Source organism: Cyanistes caeruleus, chromosome 1, assembly GCF_971803275.1.
Source record: "Cyanistes caeruleus chromosome 1, bCyaCae1.hap1.1, whole genome shotgun sequence".
In the NCBI taxonomy this organism is placed as follows: domain Eukaryota; kingdom Metazoa; phylum Chordata; class Aves; order Passeriformes; family Paridae; genus Cyanistes; species Cyanistes caeruleus.
The window spans coordinates 13,444,326-13,466,222 of record NC_141701.1 but is presented as its reverse complement, the minus strand read 5'-3'; the positions used below and the strand labels follow the sequence as shown (position 1 = coordinate 13,466,222).

At 39.7% G+C, this 21,897-nt stretch overlaps 1 long non-coding RNA gene across 1 annotated transcript; it reads left to right on the top strand.

Moving 5' to 3' along the window:
- Positions 1-7,163: 7,163 nt before the first annotated feature.
- On the top strand, positions 7,164-18,514 carry LOC111925216 (uncharacterized). The gene is made up of 3 exons (XR_002862114.2): positions 7,164-7,302; positions 15,694-15,802; positions 17,968-18,514. It is a non-coding gene; the product is annotated as an uncharacterized LOC111925216 (long non-coding RNA).
- The last annotated feature ends 3,383 nt before the right edge of the window (positions 18,515-21,897 follow it).

The window sequence follows — 21,897 nt, the reverse complement described above, 5'->3', positions numbered from 1 at the left end:
CCTTATTTAGGAGATAAGGGACTAACTTACCAATTTCCATGACAAGTATACAATTCACTGATAAAATTTTGAAAGCTTTTTTTGACCCTGACTTTTGTAATTCCTTTTGACCACAAGCATCTAGGAATTTTAGGAATTCCCAGCTTAAGAGTAGGAATGACACACATATGTCACTCATATGTGACTCTTCTGGGGGAAGAGTCCCATTAGCACCAAGCCTTGTGTTTTGCATGTCTCTGCTGTAGAGAAAGGAAAAATTTCATCCATCCAGTGCCAGGTTTACTGAAGTGGTCCACTGATCCCCCTGTGTGTCAGTTCAGTGGTTGCAGTCCGTTTCTCATGGGTCAAGTACAATGGATTAGCCTTCAGAACTTCAAAATGAATGAAGTTTTATTCTCTGTGATCTTTTCATGGTCATGCTGCTATGTAAAACGATGTAGAAAACAAAGCATGGTGGTTACCTGCAGTTATCACCTTCTCAGCATTGCTGTCCATCTGGAAGAGAAGGTCAAGGCTTCACCAGGTTAATTGTTCTATACTACTCCGCTTTCTTCATTTACATCTGATTAATTTCCATGGCTGCTGGAGGCACTGATTGTCTTGTGCTCAACAGGTCCTTTGAGCTTACACAAGGCACGTTCAATGGAAGGGAGAGCCAAAAGCCATTACGGGGTTGGTCCCATGGCTGTTGTCAGTGTTGGAACAAGTCCTATTTGAATATAATTTCTTCTTACCACAAGGACTCACATCTTGGGAACAAATCCAAGTCCTGTCAGACTGTAAGACAATTGACTTTTCTGCTTACACTGTAATTAATGCTATAGAAATCTCAGAGAAGAAAGCAGAGAAAGCACAAAACATTCAAGTTTAGGAATAACCACCTTTCTTTCACTGCTTATCTCAAGGGATGTGAATCCATTAGAAATAAGGTTCTAGATGCCAAAATCAATAAAAATACAGACTTTAAGGTCTAGCCAAATAGTGGTTAAAGTTATTTCTCTGTGGATCGCACTCAGTCATTAATTTTAAGGCTGGACATTCTCCAAACTCTGTGGTTTCTTTGCAACAAGGGGTAAGATCCCAGTGATTAGATGGCTTACATTTCACTATTTTTTCTAACATATCCAGTTGAATGAAAATTAGAATTTCATAATTCTGTTTCTCTCTGATAGAAAAACAGAAGAGAACTGTAAACCTGTTGAAAATGGACACAAGCATTCAAAACAGAACAAAACAGTTTAGATTATATAAATCAGTATATCTTAGAGATTTGCATCATATATATGTGATGTGGTCTTCAAGGATTTTCATCTTTGAAAATGATAGAAAAGAAAGACAGAAAAGAAGATAGAAAAGTGTTGTGGTTAATTGCTTTCAATGTAATTAAATTCACAGGAAATAATTTTATTTCAGTATGGATTGCCAGGAAAAGATGGGTCTTCTGGAGAACATAGGTCAAGCAGGACATTTAAAGCTTGTACTTTCGTATAAAATATTGTGTGATGTGCTTCTTCAGAGACATTTGCATGAAGAACTCATTTTTAAAAAAAATGACAAAACCCCAGCAGAACTCATTAAATAAAAAAATAAAGACAAAAACCCAGCAGAACTGTGTGCTTCCACAGCACAAGTAATCCTTTATGAAAGACTCTCCACAAAATTAAGTCGTATTAGATGCTACTGAAAAGCATAAGGAAGGCTTACAGTTACTTTAATTTCATTTTTTTAATACAGTGAGCCAGTGTATATTATTTATATTGTATTTATTATTATAATTATTTATATTGTAAACTTCAAAAGAATATAGTGAAGAGAAATACAGGTCTCTCTGTTGAGAAGTGTAGCAATTTAATGACAAAATTTAGAGATAATTCTGATATAGGCTTTTATAATCAAATAATAACTGAAGTTATGTTAAACTTATGTTTAAAAGCCTAAGATACCTTGCTCAGAATTTTTTCAAAAATATTTCTTGACTTCTTCTTGCAATATTGTATGAGAAAATGGCTTTTAAGGTAATCTAAAGATTTACTTTAAGGTAAAATGTCTTCAAGAATGCTAAGGTTTTACTCAGTAAATTGATCACTGCAATGCAGGGAGTATCATTATGAGTACCCTTCTTATATGCCTGAACTATTATACCTGTAAACATTTCTTAATATTTGCTGATGGCCACTGTTGTAGAAAGGACATTACATGAAATAGGTCTTGATCTGACCACTGTGGATTTCTGCTCAAGAGACCTTCTGATCCTGCTAAGGTCCGAGTTTAAATTCTCACCCAATTCAGATGAACCCTCAGAAAACACTGGGATGGCTTTTGGGGCATCTGTGCATTTGGGATACACTGAATGCCACAGGCACCACAAGCAATAATAAACAGCATAATCTGTGTTTGCTTGACAAATTTGTGGGATGGTCCTGTTCTCTCCCATTTTAAAGAAAATTCAGGGGTGTCTCCTTTCCTTGCAAAATCATATCTGAGCTCACTGTACAGCTTGCTGTGAATTCCCCAAATACCACTGGGCCAAAACTGGTATGACTGCAGAACCAACCTCCCCTGACCCTGTATCTGCCTGGGCTGTCCTCCCCTTCCCTTGGCCTGTGCCTGGTCAGCAGCTCCACAACGTTTCCTTGTTGCAGATATTCCATAGCTGTGCCACTCCGACAGAGGTTGGCTCAGAGCCTTCCCCACTGCCCACATCCCTTCTGCTTCTGAAAAATCACCTTAACTCAGACAGGTTGAGTTGAATTTGGATTCTCATGCTCAGCTCTAAACAGCCAGACTTCAGATGGATTAAGGAAGACCTTTTATTGTACTTCCCTTTATCTCTGGTGGTATTATTTTCTCCATTTTTTTAGCCCCATAGTGATTTAAAAACTGGGGGGAAAAAGTCATAGCTATTATTACATATCACATTATATGCAAAGTATCTTTTTCAAGGAAGTTCAAATACTTCTGTATAATTGTCAAGTTTTTAAAGAACTGTTACAGCCTGGGAAATAATGGCTGTGTGTTTTTAAATATTTCATTCACTTGATAGTCTAGGAAGTAGTTTTTAGGTAAAATAACTGTATGAAGTTATTTTACTGTTAATATAGACTATAAAATACATTAAAATTAAATTGGACTAAATTATTTTGGGAACAAAAAGAAGAAGTAGACTTTTATTTTCAAGGGAGACCATTACAGACCCCAGCTTGATCCTGTCAGTGTACTGATTTTGAACTTACAGGACCATATGGAACTCCCTATGAGGTGAAGCTACAGGTCATTTGACTAATTTTTTATTTTCATTTTCCAGGTGGATAAACCACAAGGCTTTTATGAAATAGGAAAGTCTTGAACAGCTAATTAGACCAAGGCTTTCCAAAGGAACCAATCATTTAGCTAAGTAATTTGGGAAATATTTGCTCTCCTAGGCTTCAAGAGCTGCAGGTTTTGAGTTCCCCTCTTTCAGGAGCTCCCTTGAAGATATGTGTGAATACCATAAAATTAGTATCAGCCTCTTTGGTTTTGGTTCTAAGTTTGTATATCTCTATTACTGATCAGATTGTAATACCCAGCTGATGCTGAGCCATTTTTTCCAGCACTTACTTTGTGAGCTGGAACAATATGAGTAGAGGATGGAAAGCTGAACAGCTCTGTGATACAGATTCACGCTGGATGATTTATGAGCGATGTGTGGGGTAAGATTTTAGAGAAATATAAATTATACCTGTTCATCATGTTAACTTCTTTTAATGTTTCCCACATGTTACCATGACAACATTCATGGGATATATATTTTAATTTCTGTTGCACAGAGGAAGTGTGTCAGGTCTGCACATTTCTCTTGATTTTATGGCTGAGTGCTGTGTCTAATGCAGGTTGTAAATCTTCTTGGAAAAATATATAAGAGGGTTTTCATCAGAGTGGCTCTCCTGGCAATTCTGAAGCTTTTAATAAGCATAATTTAAATTTAAAAATAACATTTACACCCCATGTGATGTGGAGATTTCTAAAGTGGGGGAAGCAAATGCTGTGCAGAAAAGCAGGAGCTTCATGCTAACAATTGCTGAACGTGTTACATAGTTAAACACATTGTTAAAACTCTTACTTCAATAAAACTGTAAAAAATGTCTTGTGGCCAATATTTAATTTCCTGTTTTCCATATAGTGGGTACAGGAGACTTTTAATTTTTTTATTTTTTATTTTTATTTTTATTTCTTGTGCAAAAAATGTATTTAAAAGCTCTTTATAGCTCTCTAAACACATTTTCCATAGGGTTTTCATGACAGTGACATCTTTCTTTAAAAATTAGATGTAAAAACTATATGGAAATTTCTGAACTGGGTTAGACAGTCTCAGTTTCTGCACCACAAGCTGTTGTTCTACATGGCAATTAGTTTGCATATGCATCTGAAACCAGTGCTGAGAAAAGTGACAGTGAATTGTGCTGATAAGTGGTTTAATGGAATTATTCAGCAGGCCAAAACTCATTAATCACAGGGAACAGTCTCCCTGTGATACTTCAGTGTATAGTTAAACAAGAGTCCATTTACTTATTTGCTTTCCAATGTAATTTTTTTTAATCAGAGTGGGAACATTAACTGCAGAGATTCTAGTGAAAAGTAAAATCTACTCCAAATCACGAAGTTAGAACTAAAACATAATTACCCATAAAGAATGAAAACTTTTAGTAATTTCCTGTAATTTCTCTGCCAAATTTAATTTTTGCCTTGCAGTACTGCTATAAAAAAGCATCACTCCCATCTCAAATATACTGAGTGGGACTCCCTGTATGAAGGTGCCATTCTCACTTTTCCTGTTCTAACACACCTATGTTTAAAAAGGAAAGGGTAAAATCCACATCCTGATAGTCTTCTTCTTCCAGCCTATTTTAATATCACTCTCATCTTGTTCTTGTAGTTGCTGTAGCTTTTCCACTTGAACAGCTAATAGTGTAGAATATCCATTTGTTTAGGACAAATGGCTGCAGCTGGTAATTTATATTCATTTATACTATTGGCTGTACTCATGTTAAGTTTAAGCTTTCATGTTTTTCAGATTCTGAGCTGCCTAGGTGTGTAGTTTTGAGCTTCACATTCAGTGTTAGTGAGCTCTCTTCACAGAGTAGGTAGACAAAACAATTCCTTTTCTAGCTTGATATCAAGGACAATCGTTACAAGTTTCAGGCCCAAAAGCATCAACAATGATGGACTGAAGAGAGAAAACAAGAAGGATGGGACTTCATAATCTGAAGCTAAAATTGGATAATTAAACCCAATATGCAAATAGACCAAAACTTATAAAAGTGTAAGACTTTGTGACTGATCACCCATTCTGTGGCCATTTTGGGTCCATCTTGGGTGTAGTCCAGGCCAGGCTCTTGTACTGCTCAAAGTGTATCCTTTAATAATCCTTTTAATAAACACCTACTTTATTCTTAATTCTGTCTAGCCTCTGTTCTAGGTCAGCCTTCTCAAGGCATCAGTTCTGCTATAATGGTACACAAGTATTTTGTGTGTGTTTGGTGCCCATGCTGTGCTTCACCTCTGGGCATACTGCTGCAGCTGAGTTCTGTTCAATGATAACTTTATCACTTCTTGTAAAGTTGTGGCATTTTTAAAAAGTGTGTCTCGTTGGAAATTTACCCCCTAGAAATTCCTGACAAATGTAGTTAGAAAATGGCTTTCTGAATCCCCCAGAACAGTCCCCACCTGAGCTTCCACCAGTGGGAAGTGCCGTAGCTTGAAGACAATCTGATGTTTCCCTGCTGCACCAGGAGCAGTGCAGAGGGTCCCCTGGGAAGCATGGGTGAGCTCCCACTCTCCAAGCACCCACTGCTGCTTGGAGAACGGCTGCTGTCAGCAGGAATAACAAATTCTGAGTGCAGCTAACTCACTGCCAAGCTGGGGCAGAGCTTTTATAAACTACAGTGCTTTAATTGTGATTCCTGAAAGTGCAGGCATGCTGCTAAGCTTCCATTTCAGCCTCTGTGACCTGCCTGGGATCTCCTGTTTGACATGGGCTGTTAGGAAAGTCCCTTCCTGGAGTCCACCAGAATACCAGCAGAAACCTGTGGCCTCGTTTCTTCACAATGTCAGCTGCTGGGACATGCTTTCATTGTCCTCTGCAGCAACAGTGTGACAGTATAAATTCCATGGCCTTCCTTTCAGCTTATGCTTTGCCTGTTTGGATTGTTGCAGATGTTCGAAATTCATTCTGGACTTTGAGATGGTTTTCCTTTCATTTGGAAAGTTATACAGGCTTCTTTATGCTGTTCTTCATTTGGTTGTACCAGATAAATTTACACGACAAGATGGGAGAAAACTTTGCCCAGAATTTCACAATTTCTTCATAAGAATATAGACATTAATTTCCCGTGTGATTTTCAGTCCAGGTGTACCAGGCTCACATATGTACATATATAGCTCCTTTGTCTGAAAACCCAGAACCAAATTGCAAGTATATGCCAAAGCACAAAAGGCAGATTTAAGTGGGAGAACTTGAGTCAGTTCTGTTAATCCTGCCTGTAGAGAACTTTTATAGACATAGCTGGAAAGGGAACAATATTTTGTTAGGGTTGTTTCACCACTTGTGTTGTGAGGAAGCACTGGGGATAAGTTTGTACATATATCCTAACAGAGTTGCTCCAAAAAACAGTGGTGCTTTTACCTGTGTTAAATGGTGTAGGAATAAAAACATGAAATGAATGAACATGCTGATGTGCATTTTCCCTGAAGAATATGCAGAAATTGTAAAGGGCTACATTGTAACATATATTTCTGTTTTTTCTAAGGGATCATGCAAACATATGATAGTACTGCTAAGCATTTCTCAGATGTGCTTAGAGCATATCAAACAGCTAACATTTGGCAGAGAAATAGGAACAGGGAGAAGTAAACTTCAGGTTTTTTGTCATATTGTCTATGGTGGAAAGAGAGTTTCTAAAGCATGTAAGAGATTTTGGTAAAACGATTCACTGGAAATCTGTTGTAATAATTCCCTGTCCCTCATTTGCCATGGGTGTGCAAGGAGAGACCTAGAAACTTGCATTGTTGGTATTTCAGAAGGTTCATGTTCCTTTATGGCATGGTGGTAGGGAAACAAAGGCGCAGCCTTAGCAAAGATAATTGCCTTTGTGAGGTTCCATGTATTAGTGTCAAGTGTAGTTTAGCTATCCTAAACAGCTTGTTTAGCTCTCCTGCTTAGCACTGTAGCCACACCAAGCTAAATGCACGTCGCCCTTTCCTGGTTCTGCAGCCCAGACCTAGGTGCCACTGATATTTGTAGAGGAAGCCAGCTGTAAATTCCAGGTAAAAAACTTTCTAAGGCACAGTATGAATATTTTTGTTCAGAACACGCTTAAATTCAAAGAAACAGAAAATGCACTGTATGCATTTGTCTCTGACACTGAAACTTGCATAGAATGTGGGAAAATGAAGGACCTAGTCTACAACTGAGAGCAAATTTAGGCACGGTGAAGAAATACAAAGTAATAAAATCAAAAGTATGGTCCCAAAGCAAAGAGTTCCTTGATTTTATAGACAGGGTATGGATTACTCTAAGAGATGATAGGTAAGTATCCCACAGAGACTGAAGGAAAGTAGAAAATAATGAATTTACTGCAGTGACATTATCTGCCACATACCCATTTCTGGTGGACTCTGATCAGGTTTGCAATTGTGAACAAAAAATGGTACAAAAGTCTGAAGGCTGAGTTTGTGACAAATAATTAGCATCTTACTGAAGTGCCATGTAAGATGCAAAATGGACTTACCATTGTTTGAAATAATTTTGTGGCTAAGAACATTGTAAAAGTACACAGGAAATGTACGTGCCTCTCAAGGATGTCTTTGACAGTAGTGGTTTTAGGCTTGATGCTGTAATTTTTCAGCTCCATGAGTGAAGCAAATTGATTTGTAATGTGATGCCGTCACCAGAACCATCAACACATTTACACCATACAACTTTTCCCCAGCTGATAGCACTGTAACTTATGGTGGATTTTGGCTGAACTCAACGCAGAAAAGAAGACAAAGGTTGGAAAGCAAATGGAAAGGAGTCCAACATAATGAAAACACATCTGCATCCAAGTTTGGATGCTGAGCAGAAGTATAGGGAGAATAAAAAAAGCCCACGTGTATCTTAACAGTAACTTTGAGGGTTGTGTTCCAGGAGCCTTAGTGTGACTTCTGATTGAAGGAACCTTAGCATTAAGATGTGCATAGGAGTAGCCAAGTAGGTTTCATTTTTTTTTTCTGCTAATATTTGTTGGCTTAACTAAGATCTCCCTGAATTTTATCTGTCCCACTTTCACAGCAGAATTGTCCAGTGCCAAGCATCTATGTTGATGTCATAGCTGGGAAACTAATTGTCTAAAACAGTCTCAGTAGATTCAGTTGGTGGGCAAATGTCTTAACTGACCAACAGACATGAAAGAGGTTGTCCATCTGTCCCCTGAATTATGGATTAGGTGTCTCAATGAGACTGCATTGGTAAATCCAAAAGCATTGGTAAATCTGATGCTTTTCCTGTACTTTGAGGTCAAAATCAGGGATTTGGATTTAGATGAATGACTCACTGTTTCTAAAATGCTGAGTTGTGCTTGACACTGATACACTGACCTAGGGTACGCACCCCAGAACTTCTATTCTTTGTTCAACCTTTAGAAGTTTAAATATGCAGATATCATCTAAATTCAGATGATCATCTTAGATATTCAGTCTTGCTTAAGTCATGCTGAAATGCTGCCAAGAGCATCGGGTTCATGCCAAAGAGACTTTGATTCCAGTCCTTTCTCCTCAGTTTTGTTCACCTAGCATTAAAAACAAGATAGATGTTACTAAATGTCCAAGTGCTGCTTTCAGCAGTTGGCATTGGGATGGCACTGTTCACCATCTTTGTGGGTGGCATGGACAGTGGGATCCAGGACACCCACAGCGAGTTTGCCATCGACACCAAGCCACCACCACTTGAGAGGTGAGCCTGTGCAAACTTCATGAAGTTCAAAAAGGCCAAGTGCAAGGTCCTGCACCTGGGCTGGGGCAACCCCAAGTACGAATACAGGTGGGGTGGAGCATGGATTGAGAGCAGCCCTGATGAGAAGGACTTGGAGTGCTGGCAGATTAGAAGCACAGTATGAGCTGGCAGTGTGCTCCTGCAGTCCAGGCAGCCAGACTTGTCCTGGGGTGCATCAAAAGCAGCGTAAACAGCAGGTCAAGGGAGGGGATTCTGCCCCTCTCTCTGCCCTTGTGAGACTCCACCTGCAGTGCTGTGTCCAGCTGTGGGGTCCCCAGCACAGGAAGGACCTGCTGGAGTGAGTCCAGAGGAAGTCCTGAGGATGATCAGAGAGCTGGAGCACCTCTCCTATGAGGACAAGCTGAGAAATTTGGGACTGTTCAGCCTGAAGAAGAGAAGGCTCCAGGGACACTTGTGAACACCTTCCAGTCCCTAAAGAGGCCTACAAGGAAGATGGAGAGGGACTTTCTTCAGGGACATATAATATTAAGGAGTAATGTCTTCACAATGAAAGTAAGTAGGTTTACATTAGATATTAGGAAGAAATTCTTAACCTTGAGGGTGATGAGTCACTGGAACAAGCTACCCAGAGAAATTGTGGATGTCCCATCCCTCTCAGTGTACAAGACCAGGTTGGATGGGGCTTTTAATAACCTGGTCTAGTGGAAGGTGTCCCTGCTTATGGCAGGGGAATTGGAACTAGGTGGTTCTTAAGGCCCTTTCCAATCCAAACCATTCTATGATAAATAAAATTTCTAAACCAAGTCCTCTGAGGCATCTTGAGATCAATCTTATCTGAGTATTCATGTGATATAGATTTGCTCCACATTTGTGTTCACCTGGAAAAGAAATGGAAAGTCTTTCCTATCTTCTTAATAATTTTGTAGATAGGATTATTTAACAGATTTCTGTAGTAGTCAGAGTTCCTAATATCCTGTGGACATCATTCTTTCTGTAAGAGATAGAGGGAGCAAGTCTTTCATGGTGTGGACGTTAATACCAGTGTCTTCTTTAAAGAAAATGGCAAAAATACACGCAGATTTGACTCATAATGAGATGTAAATTCATCCTATTGAATTATTGCATGCTCAGGTCTTTTTCTTTTTTTATTTGAGAAACTCCAGATGGAAGGATGCAGAGTTTGCAATGTTTCTAGTAAACTTGGTCAAGACTGTTCTAGTGTCTGGTGTCAAATTAAATGTCTGACATGTCTGATGGTGCTGGTATTGCCAATGTGAAGGTATTAGTGAGCTTGTGAGATGATTTTAGTTTAGTTCATTCCTATGTCATAATTCCTAAATTATACTGACACACCATGGTGAGAGATACCTTAGAAACTCTCATGAAAGATTCATTTCATGTAGTTCAAACTTTGAGAAAACAAGAAATTATTTTTTCTGTCCTGTACACTACAGAATTTTTTTGACACTGTGTATTCAAATTGCCAAATAACTGCACAGATGTATTACTACAAGTCATAATTTCTATTCAAAGGTATCCTGTTTCCTGTCCAAAGCATTGATGCAGAAACATGACTGTGAATGTCAACTAAATCAGATATGACACATATTATTGTCTAGGCAAGTGAGTCAGGCAGCTGTGATACTGTGAACTGATAGGTCCTGCCTCAGGCAGAGGGGAAATGTTGACACACCTGGATAGTCACATTTTATCAAGGACTCAAACCTGCAGTTTCATGCTCAGTTAGAAAATGGCATTTCTCATCTCAAAACTATTTGATTCCTTGGAAGATTAGGACCTGGGCTAGAGCTACATTACATCTGAGATTTAGTATATGCTTCTTTATATTCAGTATCCTTGAAAAAGACAGGCTACCAGGAGTTCAAGGTTATTTTTGACTTTCGGGTCGACAGAGGCAAGCACGAGAAAGTAAGCAATAAAATTGTTATTAGCAACTACCAACATTTTTGAAACCTAAACCAAACAAATAGCTCCATCTCTGCCTCTGGTCACTATCAGTAGAGAGGATGTAATTGCACTTTTTTATACAGTTCAGATATTATTACTAGCAGACAGTTTATCCAGTCTTCAATTCAATTTTCTGCAGATGAGGAAACATAAATTGGCTTTGTGCAGGGTCAGGTGTGGTCTGCAGGAGGTATATACTGAGGTGCCATGTCATGAAGTGCAGGTGATCTGCCCAGTAATCCTTTATGTCCTGGCACACAGCCAGAGCAGAAAAGGACCACAAGGGAACACCTTCAAGAGACTTCCAGATGGTTCTGCACAGGCAGCTTGGGCCCAGCTTGATTTATTTGCTTTGGCTGTGTGTAGATAAAGCATTCAACTGAACTAGAACACAGTCAAAAGCCTGGAGCACTGGGGAGCACAGTATAGAAACAAATACAGTTCTGCAATATGATTCTCTGTGCATGTTTTTGTAACTGCTGTATGCTTGGTTATTCCATGACTTGGACATCTTGGATCCTTTTATGTATAACATAAAGATAAATATATATGGAAACATGTCAAATATATAAAGAAATATCTTCTTATTTCCTACTCCTGGTGATGTATTAAGTATTGTCTGGCATTCTTTTCTGTGTATCAAATTCAAGGTTGTAGTAATTTCTTTTTCTTTCTTTAACATTTGTTCCTTTATATTTAATAGCATAATTTTATTTAGATTTTGTCAAGGGTATTCAGAAACTCCTGCTCCAAAGTGCTGTTAAGTTATAAACAAATAACTAAGAGTTTTCAACTCCAGATATAAGCTCTTGATACATTGTGCCTGAAATTGAAGACTGCATTGGCACAGTAGCTGGGGAAATGCGAGCCCACATCTGGGCTGTTGCATGAGCATGTTTTTACAGCTCTGAAATAGCCCATTGATTCTGATATTGGAGAGGAATTATAGAGAGCCACTGACTGACACACAGATATGGACACTGTTCTTCACTGTCCCCTGAGAGCGTTTCAAAAGTAGAAGACTGTTATTTCAGTTTCTGTGAGTTTGCAATGAATAGGAGTAGTTAGCATCTTCCAGAAAACCTGTCAAATTCTCAGATCGAGCTTGGACAGAACAGGATTTGGGCAGTGTTCCTTCATGGTGTCCCTTGTTCTTTATCCTTTGTATCCAACACCAAGCAAAAAAGAGCCATTAGGAGTGAAGTGCTCCCTGGAAAGCAGATTTCACTCCAGTGAGGCAGGATTAAAGAAGATGGTGCAGAGATCTACCCAGCAATAGGAATGTTTTAGTGATGGGTCTGTAACTGCATGACTGAACATGCACTTTATCAATTCAGAGTGACATCAACTCTGATGGGATTTTGTTGGGCCTAGAGGGAAAGTGCTAGGTCTCAAGAAATACTTTCCCACAAAATATTTTCTTAGTTAAGCAATAGGTTCAAAATTAGATTTGAAAGCAATTTTCTCTTTTTATGATATGTGATATGCCTTTTTTTCCCATGAAATTAAATTAATGATCCAAGCCTTGAGAACAACCTGTCCCTAAGAATCAGTTTGGTTAGAGCAAACGCCATTTCAAAATTACTGGGTGGACCACTTCAAAAAAGTGCATTCAGTGTGACTGGTAAAATATTTCAGGCTACTTCTCATGGCAATTCTATAGTTCTTAGAATGGTTTCAATTATACATAATGAGTCATGGCTTGCCTATGGGGAGAATGAAGCTGGCTTCAGACTCCTGAGTATAACAAGGATGAGGGGCTGGGGCCAGCCACTCCTGCCAGGGAGACAGGAAAGTCTAACAGCATTGCTGTTCCTGCTGCTGCTGGGTGGGTGACAGAAATGACAGCAGTGCCTCTGGAGTGTCAGCTGCCTGTATGTGCAGAAACAGCCACCATCCTGCACAGCCCCTGTCTCCTGGTGAGACCCTTACTCTCGTCCTGGTCTGCCAGACCGAGTGACAGAAGGCTCCAAGTGATGAACAAACAGTGCTTGTGAGAGAGTTAGAAATCAAAACTCTGAGTTTAAAGGGTGCTAGCAGTCTACCTGCTCTCCAAGAGGACACTTGGACAAAGAGGTTTGCGTGGGAAATGGATTAAAATAAGAGAGCACTGAGAGTGCCTAACCCTGGTACTTGGTGCTGTATCAGGAGCTGTGCAGAGGAAGCCAGTCAGCCCTGAGTGGCAGACTGGGGTCACAGCCACACAACGAGATTAATGTATTTCCTTGCAGAAAAGTGTTGTGTGGCCATTTCTGTTCATAGGTGGTGAGGACTGTGGCTTTCAGATAACTGAACTTCTATCACATCTTGATGAGATCTGACAGCATTTTGAGGAAAGAGATCTGCTTGCTTCTCTCCATTCTGTGTAACACCAAATATCCTTTTTGATCACCAAAAGCAACCGCTCCTCTGCTATTAAGGACTGACTCTGAAATCTTCAGAACAAGAATTTTTAATGTGTGCTCCCAGAGAGAAGAAAAGGAATTGACTATTCAGAATCAGGATCACAGAATTACAGAACAGGCTGTAATTGTTGGAAGTTGGAAGGGACCCATCAGAAAAATGTTGCAGTCCAGTATAATGGCTTTATTAAAATCACATACATACTATCTCATAGGCTACATGATGTTTAAAAATGTCCTGTCACTCATAAAGTCTTAAAACTCAAGATTGTTCCATTTACAGGCCTGTTAAGGATTACAAGCCAATATGGCCAATGCATTAATTCACTATGAGGCTTTGCTACAATAATTCATCATTATCAGGCAGAGAAATGGAAAGACAGCATGACATTTAATGACACATAGAGAATGAAATCTGGAAACTGCTGCAACTTTTTACAAGTCAAGTAGAATAAATCATTAATCAAAAAGATAATAAAATGCAAATGATAAATGGTTATGCAAGAAAGAAAACCAGAGGCATCACTACAATATCCTTCACACTTCTATTCTTCTAGCAAAATAACCCCAAACTGACAACTACTGCAGTTAGCAAAACTGCTGTTAGGACTGTTACCATTAAACAGATCTAAAATGACTCAAGTCCTAGGGAGAGGGATCGGTAATGAGACCTTTATTTTTCTTCGTTGACTGATAAATAACAGCAACAAAAAAAGTCCAGGAAGATTTTTGCAGCAAGTATTAGGGATGGGGACCTCTTAGCAGGAGGAAAATGAGCACTGCAGGTCTATGAATCTTGGCTTTGGAAAGGGTTGGAGTTATACTAAAGTGGAAGGCAAGAAGTCCTGGTAGTAGGAGTGCCCTCTCTGTCCCGTAGGAGATATATAGATATACACATATATACACAAATGTATTTTGCTTGTGCCCACACTGGACTGCCCCTCACTGTCTGCCACAGAATCACAGAATATGGTTAGTTGAAAAGGATCATCAAGTTCTACTCCTGGTCTTGTACAGGGCCATCCCCAAGAGACACACCATGTGTCCAAGAATATTGTCCAAACACTTCTTGAACTTTGTCAGGCTTGGTGCTGTGACCACTTCCCTGGGGAACCTGTTCCAGTGCCCAGCCATAACTGTGACTTATTCTTAAAAAGATTGTCTCATTTGTGCTCCCCAGCATAGCCTGGTTTTGCATATAAAATTGTAAGAAATGGGGTTTTCATGAGTCTGGATCACAACCAGGCAGCAGAGTCTGGCCAAAGTCCCTTGCTTGGGTGTACCAACTTAGGTTCCTCCAGGAGTAGAATTCTCGTGGATGCTGACACATGCAGGGTGGGAATTGCCCTGTCAGCACAAAGATATAATTTTCAGAGGCTGCAGCAAACCACCTTGAGATCAGTCCTTCACAAATTGCCTTGATTCTGTCATGTCATTTTGTGGCAAGAGATACTAGAAAGGCATCTTCTGCAGCCAATGCATTTGTGGCTTTTTGAGCTGCCTTTTGACAAGTGCCAGTGTGTGCCAAGATGAGAGCATAGTGGGTGACTAAACTGGAGAGATTTGAGCCACAAGCAGACAAGTGATATCCAATGCCTTGAGCCCATAATGTATCTTGGAAACTTGTTGAAAAACATTGTAACAATCAAGGCCACGAAGCCTGATTGGAGGTTTGATGAGGGACAGAGAATTTCGAAGCAATATTGAAAGTGCATATGATTTTGAAAGCCCTTAGAAAAATAAGCTGTTACTTAATAAATTATTCACACTCTAATATTCTGAACTCACTGCAAACAGTTTCATCTACACTCGATTCACTTGGGTCAGATGAGTGGTGTGAATACCACTGCATTAGTCTTACTGTGCTTTTATCTAATAGTTGCTTTAGGAAACATAAATAAATATTATTATCAACCTAAACATCAAAGAAAGCGCAATAACTTGCTGTCTGCAGCTGTTTTGTGTGCTTTTGTTTCTGGACTGACAGCAAAAGCTGATTTTTCACACTACTGTTTAGGTGCTTAACCAAATATTTTAATATGGAGGGAGGATTCCTAGGCTGCAGCTGTAGTGCAAATGAGGCAGTGTCAAGAGGGGGAGGATGAGATGGAGGAAGGTTGAGCATGCTGGTACACCTCAGGGAAGCAAGCTGGTACACAGGTAGGCTGATGTGCCTCTCTGATAGCTTGAATTTTGAGGGTTCTTAATGTGCAGTAACTTTGTTAAATCCTGATAGGAGAGATCTGGGTGCAAGTCCTTGATATCCACAACTGACCAGCACTGACTCTGAATTCATTGTTCATGTGTCTTCACCTGTTCATTTCTTTTCATTGTAAATCTCTGAAAATTCTGCAGGATTTGCCACATCCATCAGAATAACTTCTCACGATTGCTCCTTAGTTGACTCCAGATCCAATATTAATGTTTGCCTCATCTTCTGCCGTAATGCTGGCCACGAGAAAAGGTAATTCCAACAGGGCATGGACCCAGTGTTTCTTTCCAAGGATCCATACAGAATTCTCAAAACTATTTATCTTTTCTTTGTGGAGACACTGTTATTTTTCCCCTTGATATCAAATACACAACACTTTGTGTTGATGTGTCAAATCCATTTGAAATCATAAAATACGGAACCAGGAGAACTCCTCTTATCTGGTATATAACTATATTGCACATAGTTGTAACTTTTTTCGTGTATTATTAGGATAAAGAAGAGTGAGTAGCAAATCCATGGTTCGTCCAGGAGATGTCTCCCTCTTCCTAAAATATGCCCAAACCATTTGTGTTTCCTGGGATTTATCTTGCACTGCAGATGTTGGCTTCCCCAACCTGCAGTTGTGCAAAAGGCAGTGAGCAGCCCGACCGCTGCGTATGCTGTGCTCTGCTGTGGGCTTTGGCTGCTGTTTCCAGTGCAAACGCCTCATTTTTAGGTCAATGTTTTTGAAAACCATGGGAGCTGAACAAACATTTGTGCTGCAGTCTTGTTTTTTCTCAGGCACTTCAAACTTACATGAAAGGCTAACTTGCTTCATTTCCACAACCAAGCAATTTATTGTACCCTTCTGTCACCAAACAACACACAGGGATATCAGTGGAGTTCAGGGATGCATGTAGCTCATGGGAGCCTGAATGTGTGCCATTGTTCTGCCACAACATGAAGAATATAGTACAAGCACTAAATGTTTCAATATTCTCATTGAAACACTTTACAAGAAATAAAATCCACATTCTTTTATTTTTAACTATTTTCAGTTCTATTGCACAGAATATGCAGAATAACAGATACTCCTATGATTCCAATAAATATTAATTTTGATAATGACATGATAAAAGAACTGAAACTTTCAGAAATTCCTGTTTTTAGCAATACACAGGGCAGCCAAAATATTTGCAGTCATAAATTCTTTGGATCTACTGGTTTTTATTCTTATCACTGTAGTAGCTTTACCTTGTGCTTTATGATAACAGATGAACCAAACTTCTTTTAAAGAAGAAGTCTTGAGAAGACAGGCACAGGAATCTCTTTTTATCTAAGCAGAAAGAGCTGACAGCCTGGTCAGAAAAATTATATTATTAACTGGTAATTTTTCATAAGTTGCACTGACTTACTGATGATCTTCACTGGGAATTAAAGGAATTATAACAACAATTTTTTTTTCTTATGGTAGAGATAATGAAATATATATGAAATTTTAGTCTGATGAATAAGTCATGTGACTTTCAGATGCTTTAGAGGAAAAATAATTGGATTTATATGAGTATTTACTGGCTACTGTCATTGGAGAATGAAATACTGGCCAGCACATTGGTCCCAGGTGAATCTGTGTACTTGGAGATTGGCTGTGTGGCCAGGTTTGTGAAGACCAAGAAAGGGAAAGGAAATGGGGATGTCTTAGGGGAGTTACTCTGCTTTGGGAGAGAAACAAGCAGCTGAGCATACACATTTCCCCCAAAATTCCTCAAGAAAAGAAAAGGGGTAGCAAGATGGAAAAAAAAAAATGAGGATAAAGAGGCAAGGTTGGTCTTTGTCAAAAAAAAAATCAGTGTATTCACATTTGAGTATGAATTTAGTTTGGAGGAACTTCTAGGTGTTATTTGATGTCTCTGGAGGCAGGAGCTGTCCTGTGGCAAGTCTGGAAGCAATATTTCTGCTTGCAAGAGTGGCAGGGCTGAGGAGGAAGAAAGAAGTTTTATATAGGATTCCTAGGCTCAAGACACCAGGTCCAAATGCTGTTCCCTATTGTTTGTTCTTCATTTCATTATTCCCCTTGGGGACTGAGAAGTTCCTTAAAGACTTAACCTGAGTTAACTAAAAGGAGCTGCATGTAAAGTTTCAGAGGCTGGCTCTTAGGATCTTAATGTGCTAAAGAAGAAGATACAATTACCCCCACACTTTTAAGGAACTCTTTTTAATTCTAACAGCAGAAACTTTCTACTTTGCCTTTAAAATGGCATCAAACAGCAAAAATACTACATGGTAATTAAGAGACCTGCTGAATATTGTGTTTCTTGGACACTGTGAATAAGAGCAGAGTGTCCTGTGTGCTGTGGAAATGTTCCTATTACTCAGCTGGCTGACATGGAAGCTCTCATTTGTTGGTGTTTTTGTTTTTGTATTCTGCTTTGCAGCTGCATTCCCCCCAGGAAGACATGTGGGTGCTTCTGCTGACTCAGTCCTAGCCAGAGTCCCCTGAATGCGCTGGGGCCACCTGATTCTTGGAGAGCCTGGAAGTAATTTTCAGCCTACTATGTTTCATTTTGAAGTGTAGTCAAAAGGCACAGCCAGATGGAGTGGTGTGTTGTCCTGGAGAAAAGAAAATCTCAAAATGGAACTTTTATTTAAAAAGAAAAAATAAAAAAAAAAAGAAAAAGAAAAAAGAGTGAGGGAGAGAAAATTAGGAAAGGAGGGGAGATTAAATTTATAACATCCATAGAAAAGCAAGAACTGTATCTCAATGCCAAATGCCAGAGTGATGTGAATCGCTGGAAGGACTGGATTAAAGGCTTGAACTTTTGTGTGGAGTTTTGGGAGTCAAAGATATATTTCTTCATGCCACTCCCCCTGTCAGCCTGAACCATTCTGCCTTTCTACAGGAAGTGCCTTGAAAACTCGGCATTGTCCTTTCCTAAACTACTCTCCCTCTCCTCTAGCACCACACTCAAGCCACAGTCTTGAAACTTCTGCCTTTAGTATGTTAATCAACCTCTTGGATTTGATGGCCAGGACACCCCTTAAGGACCAGTAAGGACACAAGAGTCCAGGCTGTTCTGAATGAATCGTTCTTTGAATACCTGTCTGCCCTCACCAAAACCTAGATTTAAAACCATTACACATGTGGTATAATTACACATTACATCAGAAGCCTTGTTATTTTGTAGCAGGTGTTCTCCTTGCTGTTAAAATATATCCATTCTATTTGAAATCTCATCTGTAAGTGGTTTCCAACCTGCCACAAGTAGATGTTTTCATCTTTGTTTCAGAGCTGAAGAAAAGAGTAAGCTGAAAAGGTAGACACTTTTCCTACACCCATGTCAGCTTTTCTGCCTGAGACATTGCCAGTTTCATTTTGTTCAGGAAGAGAGCTCTTTAGAGATGGGGTGGAACCTGAGCTCAAAGGCATGCTGTGACCCCTGAGTGACATGTCCCAGTGCAATGTCACACATAAATACCCCAGACAACTCTGAATTACCTACCAGCCAATTTACCAGGAGCAATATTACTCTACTAACACAGTGCTGCTTCACCTAAGCTCCTGCCCATAGAGTTTCCTCTAGGTAAGCTGATCTTAGAGCCCACTGCCTCCTGGCTGTGCTGTCAGGGGGAGCTGGGCAGGGAGCTGTGTGGAGGGGTGTCTGGGGTGCTGCACACAAGGCAGAGTGCAGAGAGTGGGTGTTGCCTTGGGGCTTGCCAGAAGGAGCAGTCAGGGAAACATCTGGAAAGCAGGAGGACCTGAGGAGCAATAGGGTCTGTTCTAGGACACAGACACTGCTCACACTGCTTACATTGACAGCATTCAGTCTCAAAAAAGGACATCTTTTCAGCACTGCAAAGCCTGCCTAAGTGAATAGTGGGGGGGTGGAGGGGTTAATTTTGTTTTTTTCTCTTGTGTAACTGAATTTTGAACTCATTGTAAATATATGTTTACTAAAGCCTGTCTTCTAAAAGAACAATTTATCCATATTAAACTTCCTCCAGTGGTTAGTCAACAGGTCTAATTTGGCTACATATATTTACAGACACTCTTAATGTTTATCTTACAGAGCTATATGTTTGCAGATCTTATTTTACTGTCTAATAGCACTGGATCTTATCCATCTCTCTCGTCATCTCATTTTTACCCTGAAAAGCTTACTGTATGAATTCCAAATTCCTAATTTCATCCTGATGTAGTCATTGCAATGCTTCTGCTTGGAGAACAATGGGAGAGTGAGTAAAATTTCAGTATGACTCCTGAATGTTTGTATTAGTGACTTCTGTAGTTTTTCCTCACATTTTTATCAGCATGGATTACAAGCCTCTGCATACTTCTTATTCTGTGTTGAAACCTAGACACATGATGAAGTTACCAGGTCTAAACAAGTTACTACAGGTCAACTGAGAAGTCACAACTCTTGCATATATAGCACAAATTACTATGAAGTTACGTGATTTAAATAAAAGCTTTTATCAAATTATTTTGTGTATGACAAGCCTGCACATGCACATCTAAGTGGTTTCCTTTGGTGTCATTTGCAATGACCTGTACATCACTGCAAATGGGCAGCACACCTGAGCTCCATCTTTGTGTAAAATGTAAGATTTTCTCAGTTTCTGCACTGGGTCCACTGAGGTGTTTGGCTATAGTCTTTAAATGACAGGAAGGAACCATTAGACAGAAGATTTGCTGTAGCTGTTTTACATGCTGATTTGCAGCCTGCTGTGCAGGTACCCTGTTTCTGGATGCTCTAATAACGATGCATTGGTGGGGTTTTCTTTTACCTGTTTGCTTAGTCTGCCCATACCAGTGGAAACCCTTCAGGAGAAGGGCCCAGAACCTTCTGAGACAAACAGATTGTGAGAAGGAAATTTTCTTAGGGACAGGGAGGGGATTGTGCCACTCTTATCCAAACTAAAATAACATCAAAAAATTATGGGGTGCAGAGCACAGCTGAGTAAAGGGACATGCAGGCACACAGTGAGCAATAAAGGTTGTCTTTCATATTCTTTATTTAACAAATTATCTAGAACTTCTGAATTTTATTAACCAATAATAACCTTACTTCTGAACCTTATTTACCAGTTTAAATTTTCTTTTTGCTAGCAATATCTTACAGTGGACACTGAGAATGTTTGAATCTTCAGTGAGTTAATCTAACACCTTTTCTTCAGCAACATACATTCCTAGTGCAGATATCCCTCTGTGTTCCCTCTGTACTTAAATGAGATTGCACTGCAAATAAAGACACCTTTTGGCACAGGACCTTGACCTTCATTGGAAAGAAGGCAAGAGTTGGTGGAGTGGCTGATGAGCTCCTTGAAGTTTATTGTTTGGCTCCTGAGAGCTGTTTGTTTTGTACTTCCCATGTAGTGGAGGAATGTGATAGCTGAGAAATGGACTCCAAGGATCCCTTAAGCACGTCTGACTGAGCACTTCCCAAACTGACACTTCTGAACCTTCCCTTGCAAAAAGCAGTGGTGGAGCATGAAGGTGTGGAAAGCAGCTTTAAAGGGGAGATGCATACCTCTGGCCTGGAGAAACGGGAAGATGAGGACTGTGCAGGGGCACCTGGCCACTAGGGCCTGAGTGATGCTTGGAATTGCACCCTAAGCAGGGTTGCCTGTGCTTCAAATTCATCATTGTGCTGTCATCCTCTGTTACAGTGGCCAGAATGACACCAACACTCCAGCCTGGAAGTGACAAGAACACCTTGTAGCCTGGTGCACAAGGTGAAGGAGGTCCTCATTTCCCTCCTTCTCCCTCTGCATCCGTAATAAAATCTGACTGTAGTAAATAATTATGTGAATTCTGTTTGGAAACTAGTAATGGGGTGAAGGTAGAGTCCACATCACTTCCCTTATTTACTGTGTGCCACTGTTTATCTTGCTGATTTATATTATCAGAAATATAATTTCTCTCATATTTAGTGTTAACCTTTCTATCAAGCCATTCCTTGTTTGAGCACACCAGTTTTATGCCACTGTCAGCTAGCTGACATAAACAGTTTGGCCAATATGAAACTGTTGTAAAGTCACAGAGGATCACACCATGTCTTATGTGAAGAAAAAGTCCATTTTCCTTGTTTCTCTAGTACTACAAAATTACTATTTCTTCAGAGCAATAGCTAGTTCTATGACCAGCTGTAAACAATTACTAAGCTGCCTGTCTTGATGATTTATAGCTTAGTTATAAAAGGGTGTACTTCTGCCAGACTGCTTGCTAAGCCCAGAGGAAGACCCTGAGTTAATGATGATGACGCTATTTTATCACCTGCTGTGAACTAATTCTAGGAACTAGTCAGATTTTTCTGAGGAAATTGCTTTGCAATGTGAAATCAATAAAGTCAAAACTCTTTTCCTTT